The sequence below is a fragment of the Lepisma saccharinum genome, chromosome 1 (assembly GCF_977018435.1).
Source record: "Lepisma saccharinum chromosome 1, izLepSacc3.1, whole genome shotgun sequence".
NCBI lineage: Eukaryota > Metazoa > Arthropoda > Insecta > Zygentoma > Lepismatidae > Lepisma > Lepisma saccharinum.
This window is the reverse complement of record NC_139229.1, coordinates 128,526,523-128,536,261: the sequence shown is the minus strand read 5'-3', so window position 1 is coordinate 128,536,261 and position 9,739 is coordinate 128,526,523.

The following is a 9,739-nucleotide window of genomic DNA, read 5'->3' as shown; positions in this document are numbered from 1 at the left end:
CAGTACAGCACAGCTCTGTTAGAGACATTTAATTCTTCACATTTATATCCATAACATCTCTGTGTCTGTGTGTCAGTACAGCACAGCTCTGTTAAAGATAGGGATATTGAGTATAGATTTAATTATATTATTATTGAAACATCTAGAAATTCTTTCATTCTTCACAAACAAATCTCATCTAACAATTCCATGCTCAGCTCTGTGTCTGTGCGAGGATTTGTGCCTAATAACATCAGTACAGCATAGCTCTGTTAGAGACATTTAATTCTTCACATTTATATCCATAACAGCTCTGTGTCTGTGTGAGGCAAGCACAGCTCTGTTAGAGATAGGGATACTGAGTATTGAAACACCTAGAAATTATTTCATTCTTCACAAACAAATCTCATCTAACAATTCCATGCTCAGCTCTGTGTCTGTGTGGGGATTTGTACCTAATAACATCAAAACAACACAGCTCTGTTAGAGATAGGTTTATTATATAAATTTAAAAATTATTTCATTCTTCACAAACAAATCTCATCTAACAATTCCATGCTCAGCTCTGTGTCTGTGCGAGGATTTGTACCTAATAACATCAGTACAGCATAGCTCAGTTAGAGACATTTAATTCTTCATATTTATATCCATAACAGCTCTGTGTCTGTGTGAGGCAAGCACAGCTCTGTTAGAGATAGTGATATTGAGTATTGAAACATCTAGAAATTATTTCATTCTTCACAAACAAATCTCATCTAACAATTCCATGCTCAGCTCTGTGCCTGTGTGGAGATTTGTACCTAATAACATCAAAACAACACAGCTCTGTTAGAGACAGAATATTCAATTCTTCACATCCATATCCATAACATCTCAGTGTAATTCCATAACAGTTCCATGCTCAGCTCTGTGTCTATGTAGAGCAAAACTGTTAGAGATAGGGATATTTAGTATAAATTTAAAAATTATTTCATTCTTCACAAACAAATCTCATCTAACATTTCCATAACAGTTCGATGCTCAGCTCTGTGCCTGTGTGAGGCAAGCACAGCTTTGTTACATGATAGGAATATTAAGTAAAATTTAAATTTCATTCTTCACAAACAAATCTCATCTAACAATTCCATAACAGTTCCATGCTCAGCTCTGTGTCTGTGTGAGGCAAGCACAGCTCTGTTAAATATAGGAATATTAAGTATAGATTTAAATTTCATTCTTCACAAACAAATCTCATCTAACAATTCCATAACAGTTCCATGCTCAGCTCTGTGTCTGTGTGGGATTTGTACAGCAACATAGCTTTGTTGGAGACAGAGTAGATGGGTATAAATATTATTTAATTCAATTCTTCACCTCCATATCCATAACAGCTCTGTGAAATTTATTCTTCACATCTAACATATGTTGAAACGTTTATATAGAAACAATAGGCATTGATTGCCACTTTTCAGACAAGTTTCAAATTCCACACAAATACAGAGTTGAAACTGACATGGCATAGGGATGAAATAACATCTAGACACTCAATAGATGTGAAGAATTAATTATACCCTAACTGTTAGTCCCTATCTCAGAGCTGTGCTCTGTACAAATCCCACACAGACACAGGAACTGATATGAAGAAAAAAAATATTAATATCCCTATCTACACAGACACAGAGCCTTGCTGAGCATGAAACTCTTATGGGAATTGTTAGATGTGAAGAATAAATTTCACAGAGCTGTTAAGGATATGGAGGTGAAGAATTGAATGAAATAATATTTATACCCATCTACTCTGTCTCTAACAAAGCTATGTTGCTGTACAAATCCCACACAGACACAGAGCTGAGCATGGAACTGTTATGGAATTGTTAGATGAGATTTGTTTGTGAAGAATGAAATTTAAATCTATACTTAATATTCCTATATTTAACAGAGCAGTGCTTGCCTCACACAGACACAGAGCTGAGCATGGAACTGTTATGGAATTGTTAGATGAGATTTGTTTGTGAAGAATGAAATTTAAATCTATACTTAATATTCCTATCATGTAACAGAGCTGTGCTTGCCTCACACAGACACAGAGCTGAGCATGGAACTGTTATGGAACTGTTAGATTAGATTTGTTTGTGAAGAATGAAATAATTTTTAAATGTATACTTAATATCCCTATCTCTAACAGTTTTGCTCTACATAGACACAGAGCTGAGCATGGAACTGTTATGGAATTACACAGAGATGTTATGGATATGGATGTGAAGAATTGAATATTCTGTCTCTAACAGAGCTGTGTTGTTTTGATGTTATTAGGTACAAATCCCCACAGACACAGAGCTGAGCATGGAAATGTTATGGAATTGTTAGATGAGATTTGTTTGTGAAGATCTTTAACAGAGCTGTGCTTGCCTCACACAGACACAGAGCTGAGCATGGAACTGTTATGGAATTGTTAGATGAGATTTGTTTGTGAAGAAAGAAATAATTTTTAAATTTATACTTAATATCCCTATCTCTAACAGAGCTGTGCTGTTTTGCTCTACATAGACACAGAGCTGAGCATGGAACTGTTATGGAATTGTGAAGAATTGAATATTCTGTCTCTAACAGAGCTGTGTTGTTTTGATGTTATTAGGTACAAATCCCCACACAGACACAGAGCTGAGCATGGAATTGTTAGATGAGATTTGCTTGTGAAGAATGAAATAATTTCTAGATGTTTCAATACTCAATATCACTATCTCTAACAGAGCTGTGCTTGCCTCAAACAGACACAGAGCTGTTATGGATATAAATGTGAAGAATTAAATGTCTCTAACAGAGCTATGCTGTACTGATGTTATTAGGTACAAATCCTCGCACAGACACAGAGCTGAGCATGGAATTGTTGGATGAGATTTGTTTGTGAAGAATGAAATAATTTTGAAATTTATATAATATACCTATCTCTAACAGAGCTGTGTTGTTTTGATGTTATTAGGTACAAATCCCCACACAGACACAGAGCTGAGCATGGAATTGTTAGATGAGATTTGTTTGTGAAGAATGAAATAATTTCTAGATGTTTCAATACTCAATATCCCTATCTCTAACAGAGCTGTGCTTGCCTCACACAGACACAGAGCTGTTATGGATATAAATGTGAAGAATTAAATGTCTCTAACAGAGCTATGCTGTACCGATGTTATTAGGTACAAATCCTCGCACAGACACAGAGCTGAGCATGGAATTGTTAGACGAGATATGTTTGTGAAGAATGAAATAATTTCTAGATGTTTCAATAATAATATAATTAAATCTATACTCAATATCCCTATCTCTAACAGAGCTGTGCTGTACTGACACACAGACACAGAGATGTTATGGATATAAATGTGAAGAATTAAATGTCTCTAACAGAGCTGTGCTGTACTGATGTTATTAGGTACAAATCCCCGCACAGACTCAGAGCTGAGCATGGAATTGTTATGGAATTGTTAGATGATATTTGTTTGAAGAATAATTTCTAGATGTTTCAATAATTAAATCTATACTCAATATCCCTATCTCTTACAGAGCTGTGCTGTACTGATGTTATTAGGTACAAATCCCCGCACAGACACGGAGCTGAGCATGGAATTGTTATGGAATTGTTAGGAAGAATAATTTCTAGATGTTTCAATAATAATATAATTAAATCTAGACTCTAAAAGAGCTGTGCTGTACTGATGTTATTAGGTACAAATCCCTGCACAGACACAGAGCTGAAAAGATGAGCAACACAGCTGAGCATGGAATTGTTATGGAATTGTTAGATGATATTTGTTTGAAGAATAATTTCTAGATGTTTTAATAATAATATAATTATATCTATACTCTAACAAAGCTGTGCTGTACTGATGTTATTAGGTACAAATCCCTGCACAGACACAGAGCTGAAAAGATGAGCAACAGAGCTGTGCTGTACTGACGTTTATCCCCGCACAGACACAGAGCTGAGCGGAACTGTTATAGAATTGTTAGATGAGATTGTTTGTGAAGAGATGTTTCAATAATAATATAAATCTATACTCTAACAGAGCAATGCTGTACTGATGTTATTAAGTACAAATCCCTGCACAGACACAGAAAATAGTTCTAGATATAATAATTCTATACTCAATAATAGCTATACTTAGGTACAAATCCCCGCACAGACACATGTTTCAATAGATATTAATTAACAGAGCTGTGCTGTACTGATGTTGCTCAGACACATAGGAGCATAGAACTGTTATGAATAAGATTGAAAAATAAAATAATTTCTATATCAATAGTCTATACTTATTATCCTTATCCCTGTGCTACTGTAATTAGGTACAAATCCTTGATATTTGTTAGATGCGATCCTAACTGAGCTGTGCTGATATTATTAGGCACTATGAAAATTCTCACAGAGCTGTACAGGAACAGGTTTCAAATCTCACAGACACAGAGCTGTACAGCTTGGAACTGATTGGGAACAAGGTTTCAAATCTCACAGACACAGAGCCTTGCTGATATTTCTACAACATGGAACTGTTATGGGCAGGAATTGTTAGATGCACTCAATATTCCTATCTATTATAAACACAGAGCTATTATGGATATGGAAGTGAAGAATTGAATGAATCTCAAACAAAGCTATATTACTATACAAATCCCACACAAACACAGAGCTGAGCATGGAACTATTATAGAATTGTTAAATAAAATTTATTTGTGAAGAATAAAATATTTTTTAAATTTATACTTAATATCCCTATCTCTAACAGAACTGTGCTTGCCTCACACAAACACAGAACTGAGCATAGAACTATTATAGAATTATTAGATGAGATTTAATTGTGAAGAATAAAATAATTTTTAAATTTATATAATATACCTATCTCTAACAGAGCTGTGCTGTTTTGCTCTACATAGACACAGAACTGAGCATGGAACTGTTATGGAATTGCACAGAGATGTTATAGATATGGAATTGAATATTCTGTCTAGGTACAAATCCCCACACAGACACAGAGCTGAGCTTGAGAAGAATGAAATAATTTCTAGATGTTTCAATACTCAATATCCCTATCTCTAACAGAGCTGTGCTTGCCTCACACAGACACAGAGCTGAGCATGGAACTGTTATGGAATTGTTAGATGAGATTTGTTTGTGAAGAATAAAATAATTTTTAAATTTATATAATATCCCTATCTCTAACAGAGCTGTGCTCAGAAATAAGCCACAAGTGGGCCGGAAGTCTACCGGAAGTAGGCAAACCGGAAGTAGGCAAACCGGAAGTGGACCGGAAGTAAATATGTGTGGGTGTGGGTGGGTGTGGGTGTATGTGGGTGGGTGTGGGTGTGTGTGGGTGTGGGTTTTATGAGCATCTTGACTTAGTTTTAAGTGTATCCAAAAAAATAACAAGAGGGGCATATTTTTGACAAGCTTATGGACAAAAATCTGGCAGATGTAGATTTTGTAAGTGTACGCAAATCAATCTGAGGGGAGTTCTTCTTTTCTACACTAGAATTCAGGATTCTTGGGATTTAAATATACACACATGGCCGATTGGGCTATATGCCCCCTCTTGACATTGTTTTAAGTGTGGGCAAATTGGGGCATATGAACTCTTCTTTTCTACACTAGGATTCAAAATTCTTGGGGATTAAGAGCATATCACACTTGAAGAAATGGGGAATAAGAGGATCTTGGCATAATTTTAAGTGTGGGCAAATCGGGCTGCTTAATCAAATGACCTCGTCTTTTCTACACTTATAAGTGTTACTGGTTATAGGATCAATTACACTACTAGCGCTTAGGGCTTTTTTGGCCATATTGATGCTTGTTTTAGGGAACGACAAATAACATTGCTCCTCATGAGCGTACAGATGGTAATTTGTCGATTGAAAGTTTCCAGATATATCATTTACGTAAATGGAGAACAGCAGCGGTGACAGAACGCTACCTTGGGGTACACCGCAATTTGTCGGAAGCCATGACGAACTATTGTCAGAAACGAATGCGCATTTCTGTCTGGCTGCCAAATATGATCGATACCAGTCAACAGCGGGTTGGAAAAGCTGAAATAAGATGACAATTTCTCCAGCAATTGTATTGCACCATTTGTTGTTCGACTTTATTTTGTTTATTTTTAATTGCATTATCTTGATATTCATATTTCTTCAGCTTGGTTACATTTCTCAGTAATTACAACGTATAATCCAACGTTTACCTCATTTTGAAGACAATAAGACTCGCTCTAAATTTTGAGAAGAAAATTTTGAATAAATACTGTACATATCACACTTTATTCTCAACTATAGGTAAATGGCCGGTAATGGAATACCCATTACACTTCATTGTCACTCAATTTAAATGGGACACTGTACAGAGATTTACTCTAGCAGTAAAGTTTTTCTTTTCACTAAAAACTGTTGACTACATATTTATGTATACCTTTTACATAAGCATGCGTAGACAGACCTTCGGACGATAAGATGACCTTAAATTTTAGACAGTTATTTTCACAGAAAATAAAGTGGGTGTTGTTGTACCAATAAAAAGTTGTGTCATATATATATGACTAGTTGTTAATGAATGTCAGTTGCAACATAGTTTTCATTTTGGTGTGTACACTGTTGATACTGCAATGTTCTCAGCCACACACACAGATATATATACAGGGTGTCTCATAAGTAATAGCGCAAACTGACACAGGTGAAAGTACACGATAATAGAAGCAAAAATGTCTCAGTAAAAATGGGTCTGCAAACGAGCCTTTTTCGAGATAATCGCGAATGTGTGGTTACAAGCCGCCACTGACTTCAGTGTTTGTAAACGTCGTCCTAGTTGGTAAAATACCAATAATACAGCATGAAAAATCAGGAGATCTCATTGCTTTTATTGAACAATCTCTACTTACTTTAACCAGGAATACAGCACTACTTTAGTATGTTCTACGTGACAATTACAGTACACTCGTACCTGTTCAAGGAGGTGTTCAAAGTGTCGTCTTTCCATCTGGATGCAATACTGTACGCGATTCCGCATTCAGTTTCGAATTCTTTCAAACACCCCCGGATCGTTTCGGAATTGGTCACAAGCATGTACAATTCTCTGTACTGATTGTATCCACTCTGTGTGATTACAACGCCACCTCTCGGAAATGTTCTGTTTGATTACAACGCCACCTCTCGGAAATGTTATGTTTTGTAAACGAAGAGCAAACCTCCGACTGCGCAAGGAGTAAAGCACTCGGTGTTTACAAAATGCAATCAATGACGGTTTATACCCACACATTCGCACACATTATTAGCATTTTACCAATTAGGACGACTTTTACAAAAACAATGAAGTCAGTGGCTTCTAGTAATCACACATTCGTGATTATCTCGAAAACGGCTCGTTTGCAGACCCATGTTTACTGAAACGTTTTTGCTTCTATTATCGTGTACTTTCATCTATGTCAGTGTGCGCTATTACTTATGAGACACCCTGTGTGTGCATGTATATATATACAGGGTGCTCGGAAATTCCCCTTACAATCTTCTAGGGCAAGTTGAGGGGACTGAGTAGACAATATTTGGAATAGGAACCCACGTCCGGAAACGTACCGTTTCCGTGCTACAACCATGACAATGTGTCGGATGTGCCTGTGTTGGTATGCAACCGGGTAGGCAGTACATGACGTCAGAAGATCACCGGATATATATATGACTAGTTGTTAATGACCTTTGTAAACCTCTCGCGAACGATGTGATATTTCTGCCACACACACGCGCGCGCGCCTCTCATTATTTCCGTATTGTGACGCAAGCAAACAAACAAAATAATAATTGTTTTTTTTAGGATTCCTGGCCCCTATAACCCCGCCAGGGTGCCTGGTGCCCAACCAAAAAAAAAGGTTCTAACGGCTGTGGTTATAGATAACCACACCTCTGTAGAGTTTCACGTGTTTTTTTTTTTCTCAAAGGTCCTATGGGACACCTCTGTTTGTCAAAAATTCGAGATATTTTGCAATTTAACGCAGGACTTGGAAAATTTTCGGAAAATTTTTGGTTCCATGACGACCTATGTTTATTTTGCTATGGGAGGACAGAGGACACCGAGACTCGACCGACACACTAAACCCGACCTCTCTACGCGTACTCTACTCTATGTCACCAAAAAAAAATCAACAAGGGGAGATTTTTCGATAACTCTCACTGTTTCCAAGGTACTTAGGTTTTTGATAGACGACAACGACGGAGTCATCAATGAGTAAACATCTGTGAACTTTGTGAACATGTCAACTTTTTTTCAGTACTTCAATATTTTTTTTCTTATTTATTAGTGAATGGGTTAGGTGACTTGCAACGACGAAGGCCTTCTAGCAACATGTACTTAGCTTATGCCAGCGTAATTCGCTAAAATATGTATTTAACTATTGTCATTTAGGTAGTGTAATTGGTGGTACTACTGGTGCGAGAATTGAAGAGGTTTTTTTGAGAAATGAAGAGGTATTTTTGACTGTATAGAAATACTTAAAACTAAGGCAAAATGTCTATAAAATGTTATTGCTACTGTGTATTACCTACGATTTTTGTAAAAAAAGCTTCCGAGAAAGTATGACCCCTCTCAGATTGATGTGGCTAAACTTGAATTTGCCAAATTGTTGTTTATAAATTTGTTAAAAATATGTTTTTTTTCGATATTGTTTTGGCATCACTTAAAACTAATCCAAGATGCTCATATGAGCCACACCCACACACACCCACACACACCTACACCTATATATATTTACCCACACATACTCATACACGTCTACTTCTGGTCTACTTCTATTGCATAATGTTGTGCAACAATTTATTATTCAATATTATGCAACAAATTATTAGACGTGTGTTGTTTTCTGATTGGTTCGTTATGATGTAATGGGTGTTTTCTGATTGGCTCACTGTTTCAGATGCGATCTGCGCTTAGGCTATTTAAAGAGTTCTTGCATTACAGATCAGTTAATATTGTGAGAATAGTTGAAGAGTACAGATGTGTTGTTCCTGTTCTCCTCTGTAGTTAGAGAAGGGGGGTATGAGTAAACACCCCTCCCAAAATCTAACAATTTCATAGTGAGCTCTCTTAGTGTAATTTAACTGAAAATCATGATTTTAGCTGATTTTACAAGTATAAAAACTGAAAATTTGTTTTACGCAAGAGTTGAAATTCCAATTTTATTGTATAAGAATTCTTTTATAGTTACAGAAGTTCAAAAAACACAGTTCTACTACACTTGCCTGGCGCTGGGATGCACCTGCACTCCACAATATGTCTAAAAGTGTATCGAACTAGACAGGGCTAATAATTTCTTAATTGCAATTATTTTTCCAAAGAAACTTCTGCAACACAGAAATGTTAGCAAAAATTGTCATGTAACCTAGTTGTTTTTACTCAGACAAAATCAATAGTTTTGCATTCCAAACATTCCTCGAGTGTGCGTGCGTGTGTGTATATGTGACGTCGACCTGTTAAGAATGTCACGTTAATAATAATAGCTTGGATATGTCATGACCTTTTTTATCTCTATAAAAAGAGAGAGAGAGAGAGAGAGAGAGGGTCATGTAACTGGTGATTTGCTTGGCTAAGGGAAATTTTCTGAGAATTTTTTCCATTCCAAATATTCCTTTATATGTGTGTGTGTGTGTGGTTGTGTAGAGATTGATGCGCTTATGTATGTGTGTAAACATTAAGGCATTGACTTGTTAAGAATGTTACATCAATAATACTGTCTCGGGAATGTTATGCTCTTCTTTTTTCTCT